The sequence below is a fragment of the Cryptomeria japonica genome, chromosome 9, assembly GCF_030272615.1.
Source record: "Cryptomeria japonica chromosome 9, Sugi_1.0, whole genome shotgun sequence".
Classification (NCBI taxonomy): Eukaryota; Viridiplantae; Streptophyta; class Pinopsida; order Cupressales; family Cupressaceae; genus Cryptomeria; species Cryptomeria japonica.
Window position 1 is genome coordinate 393,027,689 of NC_081413.1, and position 17,232 is coordinate 393,044,920.

Below are 17,232 nucleotides of genomic sequence, written 5' to 3' on the forward strand. Positions count from 1 at the left end.
TTAATAAATAATTGCATGATAATGAAAATTATGAACTTACGTGTTAAGACATGCAATTTGCATGAAAATGCTGGAAATGTAACTTGATCATCAATGAATCCAAAATAATATATAAGTAATTCGTATGATGTAAAAATAGTGTCATTTACATGCAAAATTAAGCAATGTTTACTTCTATTATGAGAATAATTAATTATAGCATTACTAGTTCAAAATGAACAATTAGTTTAGACTTTTGGCAATTTTGGATCAAATCATAATATTATGACTTAATTGTTTTAAATGGATCTAAAAATTATCAACTAAGTAACCCAATAAATCTCCAATGGATTGAGAGATTTCAATTATACACATTAATTTAAAAATTACAAATTTACTACATGATGACCCTAATTACTTATAAATCTTCCTAATTTTAATTTACTAACTTAAATTTATAACAAACAAACTTAAAATTTAACTAAGCAATTATTAATAATTCTTAATTTGCAATTTAATAAAAAAAATCTAAATAACTAAAAAAATGTAAGGGTACGAGACTTGCTTAAAATTAATGGGGAGTGGAGGGGGGCCCACGAGTCCCATCATCACTGCGGACCTGCGGGTGCAGGCCCGCAGTGATGAGGGGACCGCCGTGGTCCCCTCCACTACCCTGTGGCCACTGTCATAGCAGTGAGGGGTACCACTCCCAGTGGTTACCACCTCCCCTACACACTGCCCGACAATTATCTTATTCGAAATAATTTTTCGAAGACCTCCCCTTTTTTAAAAATAAACACTTTGCGATATTCATTTTCATTTTGGTATAAATTTAAATTTATATATATATGTTTATATGTGGGTTTTTTTTTTTTTTTTCCAGTTTATTCAAAAACATAAAGAGATATAATATAAATAAAGGATATATGTACAAAAGGAATATTATTATGAGAATATGAATTTAATCACATAGATGAAATAACACAGAGAGATTAATACTTTTCAGCAATGTACAGATAACTGAAAAATAGATGATTATGTTGAGATAAACAAAGCTTTCAGAGAAAGATTTTCAGGATCTAATATTCACAGAGACAGCTTTATATTTTATTTTTCAGCTAATATTCACAGAAAGATTTATACCTCATTTTTCAACTAATATTCACAGAGGGATTTATACCTCATTTTTCACAGAGAGTAATGAATACAATGAGGTTTATATTTTATTATCAGGCATTTTTTGTTTACAGGGAAGTAAGATTTTAATGTAAGAAAAGATTTACATTTAAATTCCCAATCCAGTAATGAATTTAAGAGAAGAAAAACAAGGATGTGATTCATACACAAATGGCTATCATTTAATCACACATAGAAGATTTTTAATCTCAGAAAAAGAAATTTAAATAAGGAGAATATGATATTTTTTTACACAGATAAAAGAAAGAAATCTTTTGGAAAAGCAAAAGCAAGATCTGATATCTATTTTCTAAAGAGAATTAAATAAATAATAAAGCTATCTTTTGCATGCAATATATGAAAATACTTTTATCAATATTTATCCCTAAATAAGAAGAAAGGATTACAATCTAATAAATATTATTTTTTTTATAAAGGAAGATCTAGAAGCTATTTTTTTTTTGATAATACAAATTTCTCATATGTAACTGAGAGATGACAAAGAAGAGAACCTCGCTTATCGAAGCTTGATGTTGAATCCTCTAGCTATCCTTTTTGATCCTTCCTTGTAACTTGAGAGAAATCTTCAAGAACAACTTAACAATCCTACAACAAAAATGAGTCTACCAAAGAAGATCCTACTACTAACAAGAAGGAAACTTGGAAAATTTTCTTCAACACATAATCAACTCCCTTTTTTGAAAACTTGCATACAATATATAGGAAAAATCCCTAAATTCCACTATCTAGAGAAATTAATTAAAAATGAGATTCTTTTCCAATATTGGACTCATGCAAACTGATTAAAACCTAGTGGGGGAGTTACACGCAAGGCATTGAAGATTCCTCTAGAAGCTTATAATTCCTCCTACAACATGTGCCATAATTGGGAGTGGGAAAATAAAAATAAAAATAAGTATATCCTCCAAGTGTGTGTGTGTGTGTCCATTTTTATTCTTTTATAATATTTGCTCAATCATTTTCAATAGCTCAACCAAAAATATAATAGAATTATATCAAATCGAAAAGTGATAAAGGAGGGTTGTGACATCCTCCCCCCCTTAATTTGTCCATCGTCCCGATGCACTTATTGAATGTATCCAAAAGGGTTTATAGTTCATGATTAGTTTAAAACAAAAAAGGAAACAACTGTTGCATTTCCCTAGTATCTCCCCACGTGGCATTCTTTTCATCATACTAGTTCCATTGTACTTTGCATTGATCAACCTCTTTGTTGCACAATTGGCACTGGAACCTCTCCAAGATCTTGAATGTCTCTATCATTATTCCTCCCATTTCCTGGACCTGTAAAGCATCCCAATTCAAAATATGTTTCTCATCAGGTACATACTTTTTAAGAAGAGATACATGGAAGACATCATGGATTCGGCTCACCTGGGGAGATAAGGCCAATCGGTATGCAACTGGATTAATCCTTTCCAATATTTCAAAAGGTCCAACATAACGAGGTGCAAGCTTGGTCTTTTTCCCAAACCTTATGGAACTCTTGTGTGGCCTAACCCTTAGGAAGACTTTCTCTCCCACCTCAAACTCCCTTGGTGTCCTATTTTTGTCTGCATAACTTTTTTGCCTATCTGAGGCCTCCTTCAATCTTTCCCTAATTTCCTTAGTTTTCCTTTCCATCTCCTTCAACATATCTGGTCCAACAATTACTCTATCTTCAAGACTATCCCAACTCAAAGGTGTTCGATATGGTCTACCATACAATGCTTTGAAAGGTGCTATTCCCAAAGATGTTTGATATGTATTATTGTAAGCAAACTCTACCAAAGGTAGGTACTCTTACCATTTCTTTTGTTGGTCCATGCAGTACATGCAAAGTAGGTCTTCCAAAATCTGATTTATCCTTTCTGTTTGGCCGTCGATTTCAGGATGGTATGCAGTACTAAAATTTAGTTGAGTTCCTAGAGCTATTTGAAGAGTTGTCCAAAACCTTGAAGTGAATCTAGCATCTCTATCTGATATGATTTTCTCTGGCATTCCATGCAACCTAAATATTTCCTTAACAAAGCGCCTAGCCAAGGTAGGTGCATCATCCATCAAATTCCCTGGTATAAAGTGTGCCACCTTAGTGAGTTTGTCAATTACCACCATTATTGTATCATGCCTAGAAGGTGACATAGGTAACCCTTGCACAAAATCCATGCTAATAACTTGCCACTTGTGTTGAGCTACATCATGTAACTGTAACAATCCAGCTGGATGTCTATGTTCTGCCTTTACTCTTTGACACTCCAAACACTTAGCCACATACTTGACTATGTCATTCTTCATCCCTTGCCAAAAGCATAACTTCTTTAGGTCTGCATAAAGTTTGTTAACTCTTGGGTGCCCTGAATAAGGGGCATTATGAGCCTCCGACAAGACTACTTCCCTTAAGTCTCCTGAATTAGGAATATAGATTATATTATTGTATCTGAGCAACCCATCTTCATCTAATGTATACCCTTCAACCTTAGGATTGGTTGGATCATACTCTAAAGTCAATTTGACTTGTTCATACCATGGCTCATGTCCCTGCTCATCCATTACCTGCCTTTTGAAAGAAGTTTTGAATGTTACTATAGTCATCAAGTGCCTCCTCCTACTTAAAGCATCTGCCACCATATTTTCCTTCCCCTTAATATATTCAATTTCAAAATCATATTCACTTAGAAATTCTAACCACCTTCTTTGTCTAGAATTTAAGTGGGGTTGGGTAAAGATGTACTTTAGTCCTTGGTTATCTGACTTTAACTCAAAGGGCTTCCCTAGTAAGAAGTGCCTCCATTTTTGTAGGGCATGCATAATTGCTGCTAACTCCAAGTCATGGGGTGCATAATTAAATTCATGAGTCTTTAGCTTCCTAGATTTGTAAGCTACTACCCCTTCATCTTGGACAAGTACTCCTCCTAAACCGTCAATAGAAGTGTCAGTTACGACTATGAAGTGTCCATTCGGATCTGGTACTTTTAGAATGGGGGCTGAAGTTAGTTTCCCCTTCAAAATTTGGAATGCCTTATCACTTTGTTTTGTCCACACAAACCTTTTACCCTTCCTCTGTAATGAGGTGATGGGGTTTGCTATCTTAGAGAACCCTTCCACAAACCTCCTATAGTACCCTGCTAACCCCATAAAGCTTCTTACCTCTGAAACATTTTTAGGGATCGGTCATTCTACTATTGCATATCTTATCTGGATCAACTGCTATTCCTTCCTTTGATATTATATGACCAAGGTAGTGAATCTTTTCCTTGAAGAAGGCACATTTTGACAGTTTCCCATATAACTTATGTTCCCTCAACCTTTGCAAAACAATTTATAGGTGTATTAAATGTTCCTCCTCATTCCTAGAGTAAATCAATATGTCATCCAGAAATACCAAAACAAATTTGTCCAAGTAGTCATGGAGTACACTATTCATTAGGTTCATAAATGTAGCTGGGGCATTGGTTACACCAAAAGGAACTACAGTGAATTCATAGTACCCATATCTAGTCCTAAAAGTTGTCTTCGAAATGTTCTCCTCCTTAATTCTGAGTTGATGATATCCTGATCGGAGGTCTATCCTAAAGAAAACTATTGCTCCTTTCATTTGGTCAAAAAGATCCTCTATTTGAGGTAAGGGATACCTATTCCTTATTGTGACCTTGTTCAACATCCTATAATCGATGCATAGTCTTAAGGTTCCATCATTCTTCTTAACAAATAAGACTGGCGCTCCCCATGGTGATACACTTGGCCTTACTAATCCCTTAGCTAAGAGTTCCTCTTATTGCATTTTGAGCTCTTGTAATTGAGTTGTGTTCATTCAGTAAGGTGCCCTTGATACTAGTTTAGCTCCTGGTAGTACATCGATAGAAAAGTCAAACTTCCTTTTGGTAAGTAAGCCGGGTAATTCTTCTAGAAATACATCCTTGAATTCTTTTTAAAAAGGGGTATTTTCAAAGGTTGGGGTATTTTCCTATTTTCCTTCATCAATTTCAACCATATAGATTAGGCCTCCTCTTCTTCTTTCCTTCTTTAATTGCATGGCTGATATGGTTTCTATATTAATGGGATTAAACTTTCCTTGGATTTTGACCCTTTTCCCCCATCATCCAAACATTCAACAACTTTGTTATAGCAATATACATTAGCTTGATGATCTGTTAACCAACTCATTCCAATAATTACATCATATAATCCTAGGGGTTCCACAAAGAGATCTACCCTTGTTTCAAACTCAGGAAATTGTACCCTTGCCCTTGGCAAACACTTAGTTACTTCCCTAGTTGCCTTATCCCCATATTGAACTGTCCATGATGACTCCATTTGATTTACTTTTAATGCATATTTGCTTACTAATTCAGGTGAGATGAAACATTCAGATGACCCAGTGTCAATTAGAATTGAAATTGGTTGTTCAAATAGTGTACTTGTAGTTTCCATAGGAACATTCTAGAATCTTGCTCTTCGGTTCCTAATTGCTACATGAATCCTTTGTTGGGGTTGATTGGCCCTAATCTAACCTTGCATCCTGGGACACTCTCTAGCAAAATGGTTTCCTCCACACATAAGGCATCCACCTGGAGGACCCCTCCTGCCTTGATTCCTAGGGGGATCATTCCTTGTTTCATTGGCCCTAGGTGGATAAGTTATCATGTTCTACTGGTCATTCCTATTATAATTGCCTCTGTTATTATTGCCCCTGTTATTATTATTATTTCCATTCCTCTGATATTGATTAGGGGGTGGCCTTTTTTCAAAATAATTATTCCTTTGAGCTTTGTTGAAGTTAGTGTTCCCCTTGAATTCCTGCTTTCTTTTAAAAGAGTGGTTCCCATTATAGTTCTTCCCTGCTAGTGTTTGAATCTTCCTCTCCTTCCTTAGAGACTTTTCAAGTACTTCGTTCATGTTTTTGGGTCCATGCATGTCAACCTCTGCCCCTATGTTGGTATTTAATCCCAAAATGAACTTCCTTTCTTGGCCTTCTTCATCCTTTTGGTACATAGGTACATACTTAAGCAATTTGGCAAACTTATCCCAATATTGTTGGACTGATAGGGGCCCTTGACATAGATTATGGAATTCTGTCACCTTCTCATCAAAGAACAATTGAGGGAGCCACCTTTTTTGGAAGTGGTGAACAAATTGATCCCATGTGATCGTATCCCTACTATACCCATTTTGCTCCTTTGTGTTGGTCCACCAATTAGCCGCCTCCCCTGTGATTTGATAGGAACCCCATAAGGCCTTGGTTGTTTCACTAAAATCTCTTAGTTCAAAATACTTTTCCATTTCATTTAGCCAATTCTCGGCTCCTTCACCAATTTTCCTCCCATCGAACTTAGGAAGGGTGATTTTCTTTAAGTCCTTATAGAGTTCCAATATGTTATTTTCTTTTCCATTGCCCATCATATTCCCTTGATTGCTACAAGGGTTTCCATTTTCAGTATCACTTCAATTTTCAATGTCATTCTGCCTTGCCCTAAGGTCCTGCATTGATTGTTCCAAGAAGTTGATTTTATCCCTTTGTTCGGTTAGAAGGTTGATTATAGCCTCTACCCCATCTTTGTTATTCCTTGGGTTATGTTGATCCCCTTCATGGTCTTCCTCATGGTTTTATTCATGGTTTCCTTCATGATTTTCCTCATGGTTAGCTTCCCTTTTTCTCCTAGTGGTAGTACGTCTTCCATTACCCCTTCCTCTTCATCTTCCTCTTCCTCTCTTCCTCTTCCTCTTCCTCTTCCTCTTCCTCTTCCTCTTCCTCTAGCCATTTTAGGGTTTTACCTGAAAGTTAAATTAGGTACTTAGTTCTTGATTTAAGATTTTTAAAATTTAGTTTCTACCATTGCAAAACATTCCCTTAGTTATCTAAATTGCAGTGAGTACAAGGCCTAGATTTGAACCTTTGCTCTGATACCACATGTAATAACCCACCATATTTAACCCAACAAAATTTGACCATTCTTTTTTTTTATTTAATTTAATCATTTGTGTTTGATTCAATTGCATACTCTAGGCATCCATCCATTAGGATTAGGCATTCATCCATCCGGGATGAGCATCTAACCATACGGGTTAGGCATCTATCCATACGGGGCAGGAGGTTTCATCTATCTAATACAGGATAGGCATCTACCCATACAGGGTAGGCATCTATCCAATTAGGATAGGGGGTGCTCTGGCCAGAGACTTAGACTCATCGAGACCATTCGAGTCCTGAGTCAGTCACTAAGTACTACACTCCTCTAATAGGAGTGCACCGAGGTCACCATCCTTAGGAGTAATCAAAATAACATAATACAAGCTTGAATTTTGCCTCAGAATTTGGCTTAAAGCCTCGGGAAATCAAGCGATTCCATATGGGATTCCTTCCGAGTATGCATTGAATTACTTTTTCCTTTTTTATTATACTTATCTTTCAAATTAGGATTCTACTCAATCCTTCTTTTTACCAAGCCTAGACCCCACCCACAAATGCCTGAGTACTAGGGACAACTCTGTCGCAAGACTGCCTACATACCCATTTCGGCACGGGATCAAGGTGTAAAGTATGTAGTTCTATCTTCTACTCTATGGTTTGATGTAAACTGGTTAGTGGGTACGCAACCCTTTCTAGGGTCAATGTCCCAGACAGTTTCTCTGTAGTTGCTACCCATGGTGGTAACACTTAAGCAAAGGCTCAAGGTGGGCTATTGCTTGTGGCCTAAAACAACTAGATCCTAATACTTATCATAAGCGTCACCCTTGACCCAATTGTCATTCATCAACAACTCTTCAAGATTAAATCAATTTCATAAAAGCATCTTAATCAACCCTAAAGGGGGTTTACTATGGTTTAACTCAATGGATGTAAAATCATTTAAGGATTATCTTGTTAGATTATCGATCCAAGGGGGATTACCCACCCCTTGGATTTTAACTTCCAAGTGTCCCTTATTACTCCCCGATGATTTATAGGGACGATGCCACAAACGTCGTTGATGCAGCTTTATTACGTGTTAAGTGCAGTAGTTCAACATGATGACATTACCCATAAGCGTGACCTAGAGGCATTGTATATACCGAAAGCTGCTAGGTTTTGGTTTTCCGACTTCCTTTATTTAGTCTTCTAACTAAGAAGCTATGAAAAACATCATGCTTGAAAATAATTATGAATTGAATGTACATAATTTCAAGGTTTAATTAATTGAAGCATCTGTTTGCATGGAAATAACTACTTCGATGGCATTCAATTACCACTTGATAGAATTACCATTCTTCTACAACTAAACTATTTAATAAATAATTGCATTATAATGACAATTATGAACTTGCGCATTAAGACGTGCAATTTGCATCAAAATGATGGAAATGTAACTTGATCATCAATGAATGCAAAATAATATATAAGTATTTCGTATGATGTAAAAATAGTGTCATTTACATGCAAAATTAAGCAATGTTTACTTCTATTACGAGAATAATTAATTATATCATTACTAGTTCAAAATGAACAATTAGTTTAGACTTTTGGCAATTTTGGATCAAATCATAATATTATGACTTAATTGTTTTAAATGGATCTGAAAATTATCGACTAAGTAACCCAATAAATCTCCAATGGATTGAGAGATTTCAATTATACACATTAATTTAAAAATTATAAATTTACTACACGATAACCCTAATTACTTATAAATCTTCCTAAGTTTAATTTACTAACTTAAGTTTATAACAAATAAACTTAAAATTTAACTAAGCAATTATTAATAATTCTTAATTTGCAATTTAATAAAAAAAAATCTAAATAACTAAAAAAAGGTAAGGGTACGAGACTTGTTTAAAATTAATGGGGAGTGGAGGGGGGCCCACAGGTCCCATCATCACTGCGGACCTGCGAGTGCAGGCCTGCAATGATGAGGGGACCGTCATGGTCCCCTCCACTATTGTAGCAATGACCGTAGGGTAGTGGGGGTACCACTCCCAGTGGTTACCGCCTCTGCTACACGCTACCCGACAATTATCTTATTCGAAATAATTTTCGAAGACCTCCCCTTTTTTTTAAAATAAACACTTTGCGATATTCATTTTCATTTTGGTATAAATTTAATAATATATATATATATATATATATATATATGTTTATATGTGGGTTTTTTTTTTCTTATTTCCAGTTTATTCAAAAACATAAAGAGATATAAATATAAATAAAGGATATATGTACAAAAGGAATATTATTATGAGAATATGAATTTAATCACAGAGATGAAATAACACAGAGAGATTAATACTTTTCAGCAATGTACAGATAACTGAAAAATAGATGATTGTGCTGAGATAAACAAAGCTTTCAGAGAAAGATTTTCAGGAACTAATATTCACAGAGACAGATTTATATTTTATTTTTCAACTAATATTCACAGAGAGATTTATACCTCATTTTTCAACTAATATTCACAGAGGGATTTATACCTCATTTTTCACAGAGAGTAATGAATACAATGAGGTTTATTTTTTATTATCGGACATTTTCTGTTCACAGGGAAGTAAGATTTTAATGTAAGAAAATATTTACATTTAAATTCCCAATCCAGTAATGAATTTAAGAGAAGAAAAACAAGGACATGATTCATACACAAATGGCTATCATTTAATCACACAGAGAAGATTTTTAATCTCAGAAAAAGAAATTTAAATAAGGAGAATATGATTTTTTTTGCACGGATAAAAGAAAAAAATCTTTTGGAAAAGCAAAAGCAAGATCTAATATCTATTTTCTAAAGAGAATTAAATAAATAATAAAGCTATCTTTTGCATGCAATATATAAAAATACTTTTATCAATATTTATCCCTAAATAAGAAGAAAGGATTACAATCTAATAAAAAAAAAAATTATATAAAGGAAGATCTAGAAGCTATATTTTATTTGATAATACAAATTTCTCATATGTAACTGAGAGATGACAAAGAAGAGAACCTGACTTATCTAAGCTTGATGTTGAATCCTCTAGCTATCCTTTTTTATCCTTCCTTGCAACTTGAGAGAAATCTTCAAGAACAACTTAACAATCCTACAATGAAAATGAGTCTACCAAAGAAGATCCTACTACTAACAACAAGGAAACTTGGAAAATTTTCTTCAACACATAATCAACTCCCTTTTTTGAAAACTTGCATACAATATATAGGAAAAATCCCTAAACTCCACTATCTAGATAAATTAATTAAAAATGAGATTCTTTTCCAATATTGGACTCATGCAAATTGATTAAAACCTAGTGGGGGAGTTACACGCAAGGCATTGAAGATTCCTCTAGAAGCTTCTAATTCCTCCTACAACATGTGCCATAATTGGGAGTGGGAAAATAAAAATAAAAAATAATTATATCCTCCTGTTGGCATTTTTGATGTTCATGTTGTGATTGTCATTGATGGACACACACTTGCATTAAGATCCTCTTTATATGTATGAGTTAGAGCACAATCGGTATTTGTTCCAACCGGTATGTTGTATTATAGTCTTTAGACTATTGATGTTTTGAATAATGTGTTTACCGATCTAAAGCGGCATGTCAACCCCAAGCAGTTCATGGATACCAAACAGTACGAAGGATTAGAGCAGCATAACACATTTTTACCAGTCTTCATTTTTGACAAACCGGCAACCGGTATTTTGTATGAACTGGTAATACTCTGTGATGAGTTACCAACCCGCATTTTGTGATGAGTTACCAATCCATCGATTGTTTGATGGTGCCGACACACTGGCGGTGCTTTTTGTGTTGTGTTACTGAGTATATCTAGATTCATTGAACCTAGGAAATTGTAATGTAATCCTATTGGACCGACATGAAATCAGATTCCTTTATAAGGACATCATGTCTAGGGTTTTAGTTTTTTTTGTAGTTGATGTTGTCGAAAGGGTTTATGTTGTTGCTAGGGTTTAAGGTGGTTGAGGAGTTGGAAAGAATATGAATGTGTAAAAGACTGAAGTAATGTAGGAGTGCATTAAGAACGAGCTATTAAGGATCTAACCGAGCAGTCGATGCTATTAGATAGATCAACACTTGTTGATTACTCACATCTTTGACAAGTCTGTAGCCCTTAACCGGGTAGGCCCAAAAGCCTTTTGTAAAATCCTCTAACAAGGTGGTTCGCATCTATGGATCTAAAATCCTCTAGCAAGGTAGTCCTTGATCAGACTTATTTCCTAACAGAGATTGAGATTCCTAATAGGATCTGTTCTGGTGAAGAACATTGTAAGACCTTAACCGATCTGGTTTCTATTCTGTAGATAGTGACTTGTGAGTTCCATCTCACCGTGGTTTTTTCCATTTGGGTTTCCACGTCAAATATCTTGTGTTATGGTTATATTGCTTTTGTGGGTGAATGCTTTATTTGCATTTTGGTTTGCATGTGTGATAACCAGTCTATCTGTTAAACTATTTTACCAATTTATCTTTAGATTGTTTAAGTGTTTAAGTGCAGTGTTTTTCTGTATACTAATTCACCCCCCCCCCCCCTCTTAGTATTCATCAATTGGTATCAGAGCCTACCTTTCTATAATTTTAACCACTTGGAAAGAGATATGGGGGAATACACCTTGAGGGAACTTACTCAATGGCTCACTCAATCTAAGCAAGCCTATGATGATCTTATGGTCAAATACAAGGCATCTCAAGCAAAAAGGAGAGAACATGTAGAAAAGCTGATGGAGCTATCTGAAAATAGTTCTGCAGATGAAGTAGACATGGAAGCCCTAATTGCAGAAGTAAATAAGCTGAATGAATCAAACTCCAACCTGAGAAAGGAGTTGGAAGGACTGACTATCCAGATGTGTCAAGAGCTTGAGAACCGGAGAAAAGCTGAAGACCTAGCGAAAGAAAGAGATTTTGAGATCTCCAAGTTGAAACAAGAGATGAGTGCCCTAAATGCTCAACTCCATGCAAGCAAGGTGGAAAAGGAAGACATGCAAGGTGAACAAAACAGTGCCATCTCTGAGAATGAAAACCTGATGGAAAAAAATGCTACTATTTCCAAAGAACTCTCTGAGTCAAAGGAAATACTTGCTAAGTTCAGCAAAAGTACTGTCAAGCTAGAGCAAAAGCTTGAATCTGCCAAACCGGTCAAGAATACCAATGGACTTGGTTATTCTGGTCATGAGAAAGGTGAGACCTCTGGTACAAATGCTAGAACATCAAAGAAACAACTAGCATTCAAAGGAAAAGGTAAGCAAAAATTCAAACTTGTTTGCTTTAACTGTCTTAAAGAAGGACACACTGCCAATGTATGTAGGAGCAAAGCCTACAATAATTCTCCTTACTTTATTAACAATGTACCTAGATCCAATAAGTTCAATGGTCATTGTTATGCATGCAACAAGTATGGGCATAGAGCATTTGAATGCAGGTCTGTCATGAATGACACTGGAAGATATCCTCAGAGGACCCAAGGAGTTGGTCCTGAACCTTTTGTGAACCGGAATCACAATCAATTTAATGTCTTCAATTATCAGCCAAGAAGCAGTGGCTATCAAGTGGGAACCGAATGGAGAGAAAATTGTATGATCTGTCATGGTCATGGTCACACTGCTGCAACATACAGAAGGAAGAATGGAAACATGAACAATGGACCTTGGAGAGCACCTGGATTGGTTTGCTATCACTACAACTAACTGGGTCACATTGCAAGATTTTGCAGAAGCAGAAAGCGTATATCTGATGATATACTGGTCACTCTGGAAGGAGGAATTGATGTTGAAATAGTTCAAGCGGACATGAACAAAACCTGGAAGAGGAAACCAGTAGTGTTGGAAGAGGAACCAATTTTTGCACCTAGTGTGGAAATATCGGAACTAGCAAACTAAGCTTCAAAAGGATTAGGGGGAGAAAACGGCAAAATGTTTTCGAACCCCTGGTTTATACCAGCAAAAGACCTTAACCAGTATGTGATACCTGTCGCTTGGTAGAAGACCGGAAATGGTAAAAAGGCAAATTAGGGTTTACGCCCTAATAGAGGAGCATTAATGGTGGTAGGTGAGGACTATGTTTAAAAGCATTTTTGAAATCATTTCTCACTATCGGTTTTCGAGCGAAGAAAAGTTTTTCAAAGAGCAGAGCGATGAAAAGGCAATTTGAGCAGAGATTTGGAGGAATTGAGAAACCACGAAGGAGATTCAAATTCAAATAGAAAACGGCCAAGTGGAGAACACAAAGCGGTGATTCAGCTACCGACAAAGTGAGGAGTGAAGGAGAATCAGAAAGTCCTAAATTCACATGTTTTGAAAAGGTATTTCTTGAGTTCTTAAAATTTCTATAATGGCTTCCGCATCTCATACCAGTTCTAGTGCATCTATTGAGTCTAAAAGTTTCATTCAATGAAAGTCAAAGTATAATGCCCTATCACAAGTTCTGGCTGGAGTGATAGTAGAAGAGGGAATTTCTGACTACATAGATTGCAAGATTGAAGACCTAGGGTCTCTAGCCATCCACTCCCAACTAGGTCTGTTTTGTGGAAAGGATAAGAAAATCAAACCGGAGTATAGTATCTTGGAGAAGAAGAAACTCCATAATGTTGTATACTTCCTGGAAGACTTTATAGAGGATCATATAAGGATCATCTTGAGTAGAGTCCATGGTGACAAAATGTACCTGGAGAGGACACATGATATCATGCTGCAGGCAATTCATGCAGTCACCAGTTTCTGCAATACAGGGGAAGTACCAGCCCTAAGGACAGTTAGCAAAACTGAGATGTCCAAGCTCACCGGTTCAGTGAGTGACTCACAAGGCATGACTGTAAATTCAATCAAGGATGATCTGGTTAAGTATGCCTGCATGGTGATAGGCTACCGAACGTTCTCAGCCAGTAGAATCAACTCTGTATCTACTACAGCGGTAAATGCCGCTTACCGAATGATAAAGGAGGATGCATCATTTGACCTATGCACCAGTATGCAGAGGAAACTCCTATTGAACCTAAAATCAATCAAACAAGATAATGCACTGAGGTTCAAGTTTGGACAACTATTGGTTGGGTTGTTCTTTTACTTTCAAGGATACTTCCCAGGAGTAGGAGACATTCAGTGGTCTGGTGACCAACTGGTAACCAAGCAAATCAAGGAAAGCATTGAAGCACTTGGAACTGGTTACCCTGATATTCTGAACAAGTATTTTGATGAGTTAAGAAGAAAGATGAGCCAAAGAGTGAGGATATCAGGAGACATCATCAAGAAATATGAAGACGATGTCTGCTTCACCATCCAAGTAGACAAATGTATAATGGAGGTTGTTGAGCCTAGAATAGAAGAAGTGGAGCCAATGGGCTATGAGGTGATGTATGACATGTTGGAAGGGTATGCCTCTACCCTTATTGCCTCACTACTTGATCCTAAGGTGAAGAGAACTGGCACCTACCTAGAGAGGATAGCACCGGCTAAGGAACCACCAGCAGTGAAAGAGAAAGAACCGGCAAAGAAGAAGGCAAAGGCAGTGCCTGCAGCATCTACACCGGTTACTATTGCAACTCCAAAAGTGACCAAGCGGTCACCAACCAAAAAGAAACCAGAAGCAGCACCGGCTAAAGTCTTCGAGAGGAAAAGGAAGACAAAAAGAAACTCTTCAAAATCAAAAGAAACTGTGTCTGAGGAGCAGCCCAAGAAGGCAAGACAGACAAGAAAGAAGACAAAGAATGAATCGGCATCTTCAGCACCAGTAAATATAGATATCTCCTCCTACAAACCTTTGACACATTGTCAAAGAATTATCAAAAACATTAGGAGAAAAGTATTGAATGATTTAATTGATTATTTTGATGACTTTAATGATGATGAAAAGGAGACGGTGGAAAAAGAAATAATTCAATATTTATGTATTAATGATCGGTCCCCTTCAGAAATTATATCTGAAACACTGGATTCTTTGTATAAGTCCTTAGACAATAAATGGCACATTACCATAGAGAAGGAATAGGAAATAAGAGAAAAAGTTTTTGCTGAATACTTTCCTGATGTATCAAATTCGGAACTGTTCGATGTAATGAACAAGTACAAAGGTCTTTTCTTCACGAGAAGAAGAAGACTCTTGTTACTGGAAGGAAAAGGTAAGGAAGTGCTCAAGGATACACACACTCGTGCCCTAGACACTCTAAAGATGCATTGATTGGCTGAAGTCAACCGGCAAGCTGAGAAAGAACCGGTTATATCCAAACCGGATGAAGCATTTGATGTTGAAGGAAATCTGGTTGATGAACCGGTCAACACTATTGATGTCTATGCCCTGGATGGAGAAGATGTTACCCAGGAGATACCATCTGAGGCAACAGGTCAAGAGCAACAAGCTGAACAGGAAAAGAAAGTTGAGGACAGTCAGGAAGCGGCAAAGAAAGAGGCCGAGTAGAGGAAAAAGGAAGAAGAAGAGAAGAGAAAGAAGGATGAAGAAGAGAAGCGGAAAAAGGAAGAAGAAAAGAAGAAGAAAAAGGATGAAGAAGAGAAGCAGAAGAAGGAAGGAGAGAAAAAGAAAAAGGATGAAGAGGAAAAGAAGAAGAAAGATGAATAGGAGAAGAAGAAGAAAGATGAAGAGGAGAAGAAGAAGAAGGATGAAGAGGAGAAAAAGAAGCTAGAAGATGAAAAGAAGAAGAAGGAAAAAGAAGATAAGGAACAGGAGAAGAAGAAGGAAGCAGAAAAGAAAAAGGCTGAGGAGGACAAGGAAGCAGAGAAGAGGAGAGAAGCAGAGAAGAAGAAAGCAGAAGAGGCAGGAGAAGTGGTGAAGAGCACCCAGATGGAGACTTCGAAGACAACTAGGAGTCAAGCCAAACCGGCTGACCTCTCCAGTCCTATAGATCTCCAGTCTGCAAGTGAATCAGAGCTAATGAAAAGCATCAAGGTTGCTCAAGAATGTCTTGAAATCATTCAAAGGAAGAAGGAGCAGGATATAGTTCAAGCGGTTGTGGACACACTTACCAGTTTGATACCCAGTACAAATCTTCCCAACACTGAATCATCACTAGCAAAACTTAAGCTACTATGCATAATAGTGGATGATCGAGTGCAGAGCATGGAAGAAGCAGCTGAGGCAAATGTCAAGAAAGAGCATCAAAAAGCTCTTAACATTGCTCTGGTAAAGAAGTTGAATGAGCTCCAATCTGAATTGCAAAAAGACTAAAAGGATATAAGGAATGCTTTGGATGAGGGAAATTTGCTACTTAGCAAAATCTGCCAACCCCATCTGTTCTATGATGATGTGCTAGCTCAGAAGAAAAAGCTTCAAACAGACTTACAGTCTTACTTGAGCACATTCAAGCCACCTTATGATTCCTTCACAACTTATGGGCAAACCGTTCACCGATTTCATATCCAGTCAGCAAAAATGGAGCAAGAGATCAACACACGGTCTAGAGATTTATAGGAGCTACAACTAGTTTTACTTCCACGTCTGCAAATTCTTCAGAAGTGTTATCTGAACCTGGATGCCTTGACAGTTACATAGGAGATGAGCACAGTTGATGCCATGGAAGAACAGGTCTCCTAGATGCAAATAGAGAAAGAAGTGGCCACCTCCCTACTTGAGTCCTGGTCTCTATTATTGAAGCAATTCTTGTAGGACTATAAATCTATTTTTGACAAGTACTACTCCTTATTGTCATAAACTTTTATTATTTTTATATACCAAATGGAAACAGGGTTGTTAGCAGTACTTTGTCATTGTTGGCAAAGGGGGAGAAGTATTCTATTTTGGAGAAGTATAGGGGAGAAGTATCTGGTACTTAAAATTTTACTATATGCTTTGATATATGCTATATGCTTTGATATCTCAATGGCATGTTTTTGTATCCAAAATTGTTATACATTGTATTGATTAAGGGATAGTGTATATGCTTAGGAGGAGCAATTTTGCTAATGGCATGTTTTTGTTGTAAAACACTTAGATGTCAAAATTTTATTTTCCTAAGTGTTGCCATCAATGCCAAAGGGAGGGATTGTTGGCATTTTTTATGTTCATGTTGTGATTGTCATTGATGGACACACACTTGCATTAAGATCCTCTTTATATGTATGAGTTAGAGCACAACCGGTATTTGTTCCAACTGGTATATTGTATTATAGTCTTTAG